Source organism: Vicugna pacos, chromosome 2, assembly GCF_048564905.1.
Source record: "Vicugna pacos chromosome 2, VicPac4, whole genome shotgun sequence".
In the NCBI taxonomy this organism is placed as follows: Eukaryota; Metazoa; Chordata; class Mammalia; order Artiodactyla; family Camelidae; genus Vicugna; species Vicugna pacos.
This window is the reverse complement of record NC_132988.1, coordinates 98001195-98014787: the sequence shown is the minus strand read 5'-3', so window position 1 is coordinate 98014787 and position 13593 is coordinate 98001195. Positions and strand designations below refer to the sequence as shown.

At 37.1% G+C, this 13593-nt stretch overlaps 1 long non-coding RNA gene across 1 annotated transcript in view; it reads right to left on the bottom strand.

The window, feature by feature from the left end:
• Nucleotides 1–1473: 1473 nt before the first annotated feature.
• Nucleotides 1474–13593, bottom strand: part of LOC140700442 (uncharacterized) — a 52023-nt gene continuing 39903 nt past the window's right edge. The window contains exon 3 of the long non-coding RNA XR_012078837.1: nt 1474–1617. This is a non-coding gene — a long non-coding RNA (uncharacterized lncRNA). The remainder of the gene's footprint in view (nt 1618–13593) is intronic.

Here is a 13593-nt window from a genome sequence, read left to right as displayed (position 1 = left end):
ATATTTTCCATGAAATATGAAAGGCAAGATGATTTAGCTTTATATGTGGAAATTCAGAACACCTTCTCTAGAAAAGGGAGAGCAAGACTTCTGTAGCTCTGAAATACTATCCTACCATTTAAAAAGAATCAAAGATAAATATGGATTTAATTTGAACTGAATACAGGGATATAAACTGTATAATCACTATGCAATTTTTAAATGGAAGGTCAGAAGGAACTATTAGGAAAAGAAGGAAACATAAAAAAACAAGAGCAACAAAGAGAAACAGCACTGATGAAATGAGAATCTGAAACTGCGAGCCCTAATTCTTACTTTAAAGATCAGAAATGAATAGTAACGCCTGTTCCATGTCTACTGTAGGAAGCAGTATTACACGGTGATTTTAAGAGTGGGGACTATGGAACCCAGCTCTAGCATCAAACAGAACTACGCCTAGTACATAATAGGGACTCCAAAAATACTAGCTAATACTACTATCCATATCTCTGTCTTATGATTTAAAAAATCCTGATTAGCCTACAAACAAACAAAAAAGAGATCTCCACTGTTTACTCTCAAGCCCCAGGTTTCCATCCTCAGGAATGGCAGGATGAGGCAACAGAGATAAAAAGATCAGTGGATCTGTTTGCTTTCCAAGCCTGATGGGCTTGCATGGGAGGCAGAGTTTGGTATAGGATTTCAAAATCTTGTCATTAAATACAGTGGTGGTTCAAAAGTATTCCAGGTTCCCTATGATTGAAACTACTCAGTAAATATTAAACAATCAATAATGTTTGTTCACTTCCTCTCTTCTTTCTCTCCCCCATGGACAAAAGGCAGGGGTTTGTTGAAGCCTGCTCTCAGAAACCCACTGACCTGAGTCCTCTCTTCATTTTGGAAGGTTTCACCCACTGTGATGTGTCAAAAAGATGAACATCCTACAGAAATGAATGTATGAATCCAGTCTTCTCTTACTACAGTCCATGTATCAACTACTGTTTTTCACCCTGGGATTTCTCTGTATTAGCCTTTTTGTCCTTTACTTTCCATACACAGATATCAAGCTGGAATTTACCACCTCATACGATTCATAATAACTTAGATATACTTTGAGGGAAATCAAAAGTAGGAAAAATAGGATCATGGATTATTTGTTAATTTGTATCATTTATAATAAAATATAAAAGGGAAAATTGTTTTTCCTTTACTGTTCCATATTAATTTCAAAGTATAATTTGGTGAATTACATATCCAATGAAATTTGTATTTTATTCATTACCTTTCTGAAAGTAAAACCAGATCAAAGTTGGCAAGTTTTTTTTCTATTGGATCAGACAGGAAATATTATAAGCTTTGTTGGCCACATGTAATTTTTGTTGCATTTGTATTATTCTTTATTTCATTTTTGTTTGTTTGTTTTGTTCTGTTTTGTTTTGCAAACACTTTAAAAGTGTTAAGAAACATTCTTACCAAGTAGGCCATAGGAAAAACAGGAGGATGCTGAATGTGGCCCTCAGGCCATACACTGCTGATTCCTCAATGAGACATCATATGCACTTTAAAATAAGAATGCTGAGGGTGACGATGCAGAGGAAGTGTCTTTTCTTACTGTCCTTTTGATACTGAAAACAATCACTGCAAAAAAATGAGAACTTTTAACATTTTTCTGCCATTGAAAATACATAATAACCATACTTAAATTATACACACACTGAGGTGCGCAGCCTCTAAGATGGCTCCCGATAATCTCTGCTTACTGCCGCTCAAATTCATGGGTAGTCCCCTCTCCTAGAATGTGGATTGGACCTACTGACTCACCTCCAAAGAACAGAATATCACAGAAGAGATGGTAGGTATGTCAATTCTGAAATTAGGTTATAAAAAGACTGTTTTTCCATTATGGGCATCCTTTCTTGTTTTCTCTCTCACCTCACTTGACCTGGGAGAAACTAGCTACCGTGTTGTGAACAGTTCTAAAGAGAACTGTGGTAAGGGACTGTCTCCAGCTGACAGTTACCAAGAACTTGAGCCTCATCAGGATACAGAGAGTCAGCTTGGCAGGGGAGCCTCTCCCAGTCCAGCCTTGACATGACCGCTGCGCTGTGGTGGTAAATTTTATGTGTCAACTTGGCTGGGCCATGGTACACATATATGTAATCAAACATTACTCTGGATGTTTCCGGGAAGGTGGGATATTTTGGATGAGAGTAACACTTAACTTTGGTGGACTTCTGCAAAGCAGATTACTCCTGACAATGTGAGTGAGCGTCATGGAATCACATGAAGGCCTTAATAGAAGGCTGTTCTCTGGGAGCAACAGAGAAGCGTTCACTGGAAAAGGGGAGCCCTATGGGTACAAAGAGTAGAGCATTTGTTGTGAAGTTTAGTCCAAAATTTTTCCCTTTTGACTACTATACACTTAGACAATTTTTTGGTCACTTTAATGTATCTTGTGTGTGTGTGTGTGTATATAAATACACACACACAGATATATTTGTTTGTCATCTATCAGTACATATTTATAAAGGCAGGAGAATTTCTGGCGCTGTTCTCTGCAGCCAAATACACAGGGTCATTGGTTTAACACAGCTAAAGGAAAGGAAATAAAGCAATTTCCCACGTAATTCTCTCACCATCTTCAACAACTACTGAAAAAGATCCAATGGTTTACCTGGCTCCTAATGAATAATCAGGTGAATCTTCTTGGGAACTGGAATTAAATCTACCTCAAGAGAAGGAGAGTACAGAGTAATCTCCGCCTAATCTAGAGACTACAGTGGAATTCCTCTGACCCTGAAGGAAACCTGAAAATAGCTAAAATTGACAATGGTCTCTGACAACAATTTATATGTAACTGTGTACCTCAAAGTAGAAATGGAAATGGGCTGTAACATAGACCAAGCTCCCCAGTGTTTCAGGGATATGTCTGCAAAATCTTTAGTAACATAATGTAATGGAACAGAAGCTTGAGCCACCAAAATGAGTTAGCTATGGATTAGGGTCCATGTGGGATCAATAGAGGCAAACATACAATTATTAGAGGATAAAACACACAAGAAAAGGTAGAACAAAGCAAAACAAAAGCTCCTCCTCAAGATGAGCCTTTATATCAAAATTCCAAACCCCATGATGGAAAACAAAGTTTAAAAGAAACTGTAAACATGAAGCAGATTACTTTGCTCTAAATGAAAAGGAAAACAGAGCATTCTAAAACGGCATTACAGTAGTATAAAGAGAAAAAAGGAATAATATTTACAGAGGAGAACAGGAAATTAGAAAGCAAGTAGAGGCAGAAATTATATTAGTACAGATGGATATAAAAATAATTAATTAGAAAACTTTCAAATGAAAAACTTAGTCTCTAAGCATATAAAATTCAACAGGTGTTTATAAACTCTGGATGGAAGAATTGATGAATTAAGATACAGCTCTTAGAGATGTAACTAAATATGGCACAGAGAGCCAAAAATAATGTATATATAAAAAGCAATGTATTGAGGGAAAATCCTTATGTCTGATATTTTTTCCCATAAATGGTTAGAAGAGCCCATGGACAGTTACTTCTTTTTTGTTTTTAAGTGAAATTGGATTTATTTGGGGAGATACACCTTCCATAGACAGAGTGTGGGTTGTCTGAGAACAGCTCCAGGAGACACATATTCCATAGACAGAACACAGACCATCTCAGGCCAGCGAGGCGTCTTTGTCCGTCTGTCATGCATGCCTAGGAGTTGTGTAGAGATTATATAACTGATACATTTGGGAAGAATAACTGAGCATTCTCTGCTGAGCTTGGCCCCTCTTTCCCTTGGGGATCAGATGTTTCAGGAAGTCAGAAGTCTCCTGTTTCTTTAAAGGCTAGCTCACTTCCTGTCATAAAAACAATCTTGCCTTAAGGTCAACACTTGCAGGTCCAGATGGGGAAGTGTGTTTAATTCTGCAGTTAAGTATTTGCAGATCCACTTGATTAACATACCCGGTCATGTCCTCCAGCCTGGCTAAAATCAATAATAGAGGAGTTCTATGGTTACTATGAGCCATTCTTGTTTTATGTTTCAAATATTTCAGAACTGAAGCAGGGAAAATGGGTGCTACTTAAGAGAAACCTGCTAGAAATCCCAATACTTGCACGGATATTATGCATATGTGTATTTAGATTGTGTTTCTTTTTTTCTCTGCTTCTCCACTTGACATTTCCCTTCATGAGTAAGTCTGTGCAGCGGGCTGGACGTGTTGGACTTTCGGTGGGCTGGAATAGCATATGTCAGACCGTTTCTGGTAGCTGTGTCCATTTTTCCTGAGAACCATAAGGACAGACCTGTCAGTAGTTTGATTATTCTTCCTGTTTGACAAGTAAGACAAAGTTTTGGGTACTACAGGATCATCACTGTTTGGATCGTATAAACCCCATCACCTTCTGTTAGAAAGGATTCAGTGGAGTCCTTTATTTCTCCGTGTTTGACAAATGGAATTTTCTATGAAAGGTACATGGGTTTTTTATAGTCTCTGAGTCTTACTCTCTTCATGTATTAAAACAAATTCAGAGTAAGCAATGGGTATTCAAGCAAAAGAAAATAATTCATTGAACTATGAACACAGCAGGGATTCCCCAAAGACAGCACCCCTTATTGTGTGCTCTGAGATTTTGTATTCATATACCAGCCTAAGCACAGTAGAATGGATGAGTCTGGCCCATGCTGCCAGCCGGACAATGGCTCTGTATCCCTAAAATATCTTCACAAATAAAAGCCTTCTTATATAAGGAAACCCATATGAGATGGATATTTAGCACAATCATAGATATATCAGCTTTTGATATATACGCCATCTACATGATGCCCTCTATGTTCTCCAAGGCATCTGTCAGCTTCTCTCACTTATCTGGGCCAGCCTGCTTACATTCTATAAGCAAATCTCACATCCCAACTCTACTTACCCACAGCTTAAAAATCAGTTTGTCCTCAGTTAGGCAGCAGACCTCTTAAAGCTTAACACTAAACCTCAAACTTACTTAGCTTTCTCCCTAGTTTGTACTGGACAGTTGGTTCTGATATGCAGCTGTCATTCTAATTGTATCTTTGGTCCCAGACCAGGTTTGCAAGGAAGAAAATGTAGCTATCTGTGTCAACCACAGAAAGCTGTTGAGCTTGCTCTGAAATATGTGCTGTCGTTAAGGCAAAGCCTTAATGTATAAACTAATTAATGTGAGAGTTATGGAAATGGAGATAAAATCACCTACAGACTTGTCATGAACATTCTGGTTTTCATTCACTGTCTCTTTAGTAAGTTTAACTGATGGAACTCCACAATGTCAGGTGCTCGGCTTCATCATATGGTTTTCTTTTTGTCTGCTCCAAAATGGATAATAGGAAATGATGATACAATCAGGGGGAAAGCATAGGTAATGGCAACTTAAAGCTAAAGGGTAAGTATAATAGAACAACTCTGGAATTTAAGTTAAACAACCTAGATGCAAGATATATATAGCTCTCAACACAAGAATGCATGTCCCTAGTCTAAGGCAAAGTTAAGGAAAAGGTTTACAGCAATCTACTTACTATGTTCTATCTTATCTTTCCGTTTTCTATGATTAATGTATGAACTCAGAACTCACTTTCTTGAGTACAGAGCAGAAGCTAACTAAGTATAGTTTATTAATTCACTCAGGTATTCTCTATGTATTTCTCTGTCCAAATTTTCCAATTATAAGGATATGAGCCTTACTGGATTTAGGGACCATCTTAACATACTCATGGCCTCATCTTAACTTGATTCCATCTGCAAAGACATCATTTCTATATAATACCACATTCACAGGTTCTGGGTAGGTATGAATTTTCACAAGACATTTTTTAAACCTAGTATGAGTGGTACACAAAAACATTCGGAACTATGAGAAGTGCAAATGACCACCTTTAAATCATTTTGACTTACTCTTGTACCTCCTGAACAGGTATGAACGTAAAGGATGGACATTTTTTGAACTTCAGCACAATGTCTTTGAACCAGTATCTAACTCCCACAGTGTGATTTTGAGAATCCTCATCAAAATTAGCACAAGCAGGAGGATGCACTTTTACAAGGCTTCATAAATGACACTGCTGATGGGAGAAAGGCAAAAGAAGGGAAAATCGCTGATGTCCCATGGTGGCCAAGAATACCTATGTCTGAATTACTCTTAGAAGCTTTCAGAAGTTGTTGAGAAGATTCTGAGATAGAGTGAAGTATGGGGAGGGGGCTATATGTTCATCAATAGAAAGTGGGTAGAGTAAGGTGATGATAGAAAAATATGTTACAATAGATGAAAAATATATTTCCAAAGAAGGAGGAGAAAAAGGACTTTCCTCCAAAAGTCCTTTTTTTACAACCAAACAAAAAGGAAAACAAAACCCTAGACCTAACACAACAAACAAGGACACTGAAAAGCAGAAAGAGGAAGGTACACTGTGCATTGCCTAGAGTTCTCCCTACTTGGGGAACCGCATAACAGTGAATTCCCTGGATTTTGTTATCCTCTCTTATAGCCTGGACAGAGAGCTCTAGAAGATTCTAACCCAGAACTGTTATCTGGCACAGACAAAGAAAAGCTTCAAGAAAGGCTGTTGCCTCTAGCCAAAAGACCTGGAAGAGGGTGGCCTCACAACAGAAACCCTTTTTGGCAAGACCTGTCCTACTTCAGCCAAACACAGATGGAAAAACTGCCATGTCCTACCCTAGCAGTTGTAGCAGGGCTGAGAAGAGAGCTGATTTTCTACTTTCCCTACCCACCTTGCATGGAAGCAGGCAACGGCTTTTCTGATTTTCTAAAAACAGACCCCTTTTCCCTCCCCCTGCCAAAAAAGGAAACCCCACAAAAATTAACAGTATTTAGAACCTGGGGGACAATAATAAATGAAATACGTTTGTATCAACGGACTCCCACACTGAAAGAAGAGACAGAGTGAGACTAAAAGAGTACTTAAAGAAATGATGTCTGAAAACTTTCCAAACTTGTGGAAGGACAAAATCTACAGATTAAAGAAACCAAACAAACCTCCAAAAGGATAAACTCAAATAAATTCATACTCAAAAACATAATTAAACTTAAAAAAATTAAAGACAAACAAAATGTCTTGAAAGCAACCAGAGAGAAATGCTGCATTAATTATAGTGGAACATCAGTCAGAATGATGGCAGATTTCTCATCTTCCAGAAGGAAGTAGCAAAATGTTTTTCAAGTAGTGAAAGAAAAGAACTGTCAACTGTGAATTCTGTAGAAATATTCCTGAATTCCTAAAAATATTCTTCAAGAATGGAGAGGAAGTAAAGTAATTGTCAAAGGAAAACTAAGAGAATTTATTGTAGTAAATCTACCTTTAAAAAATAGCTAAGTAAAATTCTCTAAACAGATAGGAAATGATAAGGGAAGAGAACCTGAAACTTCAGAAAGGAAAGAAGAATATTGGAATGGGTAAAAAATAAGATCAAATATAATAAATTAAAAGAGCAATGGCCTTATAAATGCCATATTCTTATTGCTAGTGCAAAATATGTATTTCTCCATAATATCAGTATACTATATATGTGTGTGTAATTCTGGTTGCTGATTATAGTACATTTAGGCAAATAAAAACATAATCCAAACAATCTAGGTTTCATGTAAAAATTCAACACAATTAACCCCATTTATCTGTATATAATTTTTCTAATTTTCCAAACCTTTAGAACACAGGCCCAAATAAGAACTGAATGCAAAGACTTTGAACATTGCAAATAGCTTTTCATATTCTTTGCTTTATATTGAAATCCTTACCATTTCACATACGAAACTTTTAATAGACTCCTATTTGAATTGTCTTACCAAACTCCATCACCCTGGTTTTAAATATCCCAGCATGTGGGTTCTGGCCGGCAGAAGTCCCACTGAAACGGAATGAATTACTCAAGACTCTGTGGAAAAAGTCAAGAGAGCGAGAGGGAGTCCGGAGCCAACTCAAGGAACCTCTCAAATGCTCCCATATTTATTGAGTACAGTCAAAGGAGGAATGCAGGAATTTAGGGAAGGACAGGGTGGGATCACAATGAGTACCAGGGCTTTGTTTATTGTTGGTGTTTGGCTCAAGGTCAGAAGACCCTTTTTGGTAAATCATGCTCCTGTTGAGCATTTCTGCTTATCAGGGGGGAATGTATGAGAATCAGCTGCATAACAAAATTTTTCTTGGACTCAGGCAGCTGAGCCTGTCTTAGGTTGCCCCCCTCAGGGGATCCTACCTGTCATTAGCTAACCAGCCTCCTCACCTCTGAGTCTGCAGCTTTTTATAAGTTGTTTACCATTCCAGCCCAAGGCTGTTTTGGGGATAGAAGACTATCTAAGGGCAGGCACGCCCAGCGTTTATAGCCCAGGGCCCGGGTAGTTGCTAAAAACTCAAGGCAGTTACTAAGCACATTTTCTTTAAGGAGATAAGTGGCTGGGATCTGTTACAATTTGTTAACCCAATCATGGGCTCCCACACCAGCAAATAATAAAGAGAAAATTAATGGAGACTGAAGGATGGAGTAGGGGTAGAGATTATTAGTAGTTAGTATTCCATTCTCAACAGAAAAAGGAGGGAAAAAAAGTTAAAAATAAAAGCGAAGTATTATTATACCATATTTATAAACTACTAAAGGGGACAGAAAAAATATGATATTTTGAAAAGATTTCTATTTAGTAAAAGCTTATACACAAGTATGTTTGGTTAATTCTAGGACTGTTTCATAAAAAGGCAGAATTAGGGGGTCTGTCTTTGAGAAAAATGTTTGAAGAATTTTAGGCCCTTCATGTTAGTTCAGTTATTATGGAATAGCTAAAAAAAAAAACAGAACAAAACAAAATCAAAAGTACACACAAGCATAAAATTGAAAATGATAAGCACATAGGATAGCACACAATAAAAAACACTATGACCTTATGAATAGAAATTGTTTTAGACAAATTTCATTTCCTTTCGTGACAGTTAAAAGTCATGTTGCTCAAGCCAAAAATAATATATGTCACTTACCTGTGCTTCAAGGAAGTAAGTTTTTTTATATCTGCACTTGTATTTTTTTTAATAAAAATACATGATCCTTCATTATTGATTCCCAACCTTTTAATGTAAAAAAATAAAGAGACCATATAAAAAAGTTGAAGTTTATTTTCTATTGATTGTAAAAATACATACTACCAAAAAAACCCTTCTATTTCAGCAACACTCTGAAAAAAATTACAATTTTATTATACACTACCATACCTACAGCCTTGAAAACTATGTCCTTTATTCTTAAAACTCTTTATTAAGTGGAAATATTTACATAGGTATAAACCAGTAAAGTATTATATATACTTGTTGTTGTTGTTGTTGTTATTGTTGTTGTTGTTGTTTTACTTCCATGTCAAAATGTCTTTATATGGGGTTGAAATTAGAAGAGAAGTCTGACTTGGAGGGGAATGTTTGCAGTATACCTACATGGTGGTGGTGGTAGAAACCCTGAATGGGAAAAAAATCCCCAAGAGACACTAGGATTTCTTTCCAAAGAAGAAAATCTGAGGAAAATGCAACATTTTAAGAACAAGCAGAGAAAGAGAAGAAGCTTTCAAAAGAGATTATTTGTTATAGGCCTAAGGATATAGTTTTGTAATCTGACGATGCAAAACACCATTGGAGGAGTATGAAAGCCTAATACTGAGTTGTGACAGTTTACAAAATCTTAGACATTTGTAGAGAGCTTTCACTATTATAGAGCTGCCAGGTAAGCACTGCCAAGCAGGACCATAGTCAACCATCTATCTGAGGACCAGCCTTTAGTCAAAGTGGATTTTTTTTTTTTTTTTTTTTTTGCTTTTGAGGAGTGCACTCATGTAACAATAGGGAAACATAAAAACATCACACCTACTTTAGAAGGAGAGTTGGGAGGAGCCTTTTGAAAGTTCATGTTTTATAAAGTGAGCATATAACATACTGTTTGCACAGAAAAATAAACGACAGATTTTAGTTCAGTTCAGGATCAACACTTACGACATAAAAACCAAACCAAAAACTTGTGTGTACCATGCTCTATGCTGAGCTAACTTAACTTATCACACACACACGCACACATACACAAAGACAAAGAAATATGTATTCGCCTATAAGGGATGTATAGAATATCATATTTAAGTTTTATCAAGACTAACAGTCTCAAAAATGCTATTTAAAATATATTAGGATTTCATGTAAACTCCCTTTGGGTATATTTAACAGAAGCTGCTAAATCTGGGATATGAGAATTTTAAAACTATTTTTCACACTTTATTTGGTATCTTATTTTTTGCTCTGCTAGACTGCTAACAAATAGTTATGATACTCATTTCAAGAGTAACTTTAGAAGCTAGTTGTTTTTTGATTTATCTTTTTGAATATAGCCCAGAGCTTAGAAGATATACTCCTCTGGTCAAAACCATCCCTTTGGGTAGGATTTGATCAGAAGGACAGTGAAAGATCTTTCCACTGATTAAGCAGTATGCGTGAAATCCTTACCACAGGAGTCTCTTGCCTGGACATAATCTTTAAAAAATGGAGATGAAATGCATAAATATGGGAGAGTTAGCTGAGCATAGAGTATGGTACACACAAGTTTTTGGTTAAAAAATGGAGATGAAATGCACAAATATGGGAAAAAAACAAAAATGTTTTAATTCTGAAGCAAATATTGCTTGGATGAACACATCCATGTGCACATACATACACACACACACACACTCACAGAGTTTATGAAAAAAAGTGCTGACACAATGAAGTTTTATGGAGAGAGCAGGGAAGGCTCCTAGGCAGTTCCTTCAATGACCTGAGAGCCAGGAAGAGGGACTGGCTTTGGCTTCTATTGAAGTAAGGGCTAGGGCTGGGGTGAGATTTCCTGCGTGCACACACAGGTCAGGGCAGGCATGGTCCTGACAGACCAAAGGATGGAGCGCCTGGGCTTCCATACTGGCCTGCCTCGCTGGACGAAAGGCAGTAGGGGAAAGGGCTGAGTGAAAGCTGCAGGCTGTCAGCAAACATCAAACACGGAACAGACTCTATCACATCACCACAAAAGCATGTCCTCACCACTTCTCCATGTCTTAAATCCCAAAGGGGCAGGCCTTCCTGGTGGGGAAGCCTGTCACAGCCCAGCATTACTTACAACTGGCTTTACTTATCTATTGTGTTAACTTTCCATTGCTGTATAACAAACTAACAGAAACAGGATTTTAAAACAACATATATTCATTATCTTACGATATCTAGGAATCAGGAGGCTGGGCCTTATTTTTAGCAGGCTTCGGTGCTCAGGGTCTCAGAGAAGTGATACAGGTATAGATATAGCAAAGCTGCATTTCTTTCTGGAATTTGACATCCTCTCTTAAACTCATGTAGTTACTGGCAGAATTCATCTCCTTGTGGTTGTAGGACTGAGTGAGGTGCCCACTTTCTTGCTGGCTGTCATCTGGCTCTCTGTTCCTGGAGGCTGCCCACATTTTCATGCCATGTGCCCCTCTCACAGGCCCTCTCACAACATGGCAGCTTGTATCTTCAAGACCAGAAAGAGAGTTTATGCTTATGGTCTGCTAGGACAAAATCTTATCTAAGGAAACATAATCATGGTTGTGACTACCCCATCACTTTTGCCATATAACATAATCTTATCATCTGAGTGACATCCCACCACCTTTGCCATATTCTCTTGACTAGAAGTAAGTCAAGATCACACTCACACCAGAGAAGGGATTACACAAGGGTATGAGTTATTGAGGGTCACTTCAGAGTATACTCACTACACCTAGGTAAAAGAGGAATGCTTCCTAAAGAAGAAACTGAGCAGTAGTACTAATATAGCTTGCCTAAGAAACTAAAATCATGTATCTTTCCCTATACAAATAATAAACTCAAAAATCCATTTGGAAGTCATAAATCTAATATTCCTGCAGGAATATTAGGAAATAAACATGGTAAATCCATAACTGTTTGTTATTTCTATAACCGATGGCCCAAAATTAAGAACAATTGTTATCAGTCAGGGTTCTCCAGCACTCAGTACTCTTGAGTCTTTACATACTTTGTCACTTGACCTAAAATCACTGGTGGCAATTGTCTTTTATGAATCTCTGAATCTCCTTTCTTAAACCTTTACTTTTTAAAATTTCCTAGAACTACAATAAATTTAGACTTCATCTTGCTACATACAAGATACAAAATACTGTATATCCATACAAGATGCATAATTACTAGCCTATAAGTCACTCATTTCCTTGGACTAGCCTTATATTAGCATTTAAAATTTGGAAATCAAATAAAATATTTTTCAATTATTGCAAAGAATCAACCACCTATTTCCCTTGCAATTAAAAGGGAAAAAAGAAGAAAAGAAAACAAAAACATTGATTTTGGCTTCAAGAATTAACATGTGGGCTTTTTAAACTTTGTTGCCTATCAATTGAATAGTCAATATATGAATAATATAAACAATATTTTACTTTTCCTTGGTCACAAAGACTAAAACAGAACCCATAAGCTAAAACATATTAAAAGCCTTAAGCAATTATAAAGTTGTTTTAAAAATTCCCTTACATAGTTACTCTGAAAATGAATTGATATTATGCACACCAAATTCTCAGACTGAGTAAAACTCAATTATGCTGCTGCCTTCCCAGCTAAGATTTGGGTTCAAAGGAAGCATCATAGCAGTAGTGCCTGTCCCAGCTCTGGCATACTGCATGCACAGAGTGTTATTCAGGACTGGTTGACTGACTGCCGAGAAAAGAGGATTGATTGAGGAAGATAACTTGTATTAAAAGGAGAGGAAAAATCATGAGAATTTAGATTTGTATATCTAACAGAGTCTTCAGGGACTTTGAGTCTTGGGGGAGTAAATGGGATTTGGGATGAAGGGTGTTATATGTAGCATTTTGAAAGACATCTTTCATACAGAAATATCTCCATTGGAATTTGAGAATTAATGTAAGAGATTATTCCAGAAGTTGGGGAAATAACTTATCTACCATTAAATACACTATTACTTTTAGGGATATCCAAAGAAAATGGTGACATCAGCGTGATAGCAACCTTGGAAAAAATTTTTCCTGATTTCATCAGTAGGGTTTCCATGTATTAGAAGGTAATGAATTCAATGAAATGTTCACATGTGGACAAATTCAAGGGACCAGCAGCAGACATGAAACCCGATACCTTGTATGACGGTAGCAAAAGGAAATAGACTGTGGTAATATTTCTCAGTAAGTGCAAAAGACAGAACCCATTACAGGAGTGGCATTCTATATCTGAAGTTGGAGCAAAGTCTCCCATGGTTCATGCCTCAGGATAGGTATCAGCTCCTGACAGTGAAGGTGCTGCCACAAATCTTCACCAGCAATGAAAGCAAATACACGCACCAACAGAGCAGTCCAGGAGAGAAGGAAGGGACCTCACAGCAGTATTAGTTGGGGGTACTTGAAATACAAACATTACTTCCTTCAGCTGATTAAAATTTAATATGCAATAACATTTTTGGGGATCAGGGAACAGATGGGAAGTAAGAATCAGAAAAAGACTGCTTATTACTGTTAATATTATTCCATTTTTTAATCCCAAGATTGTG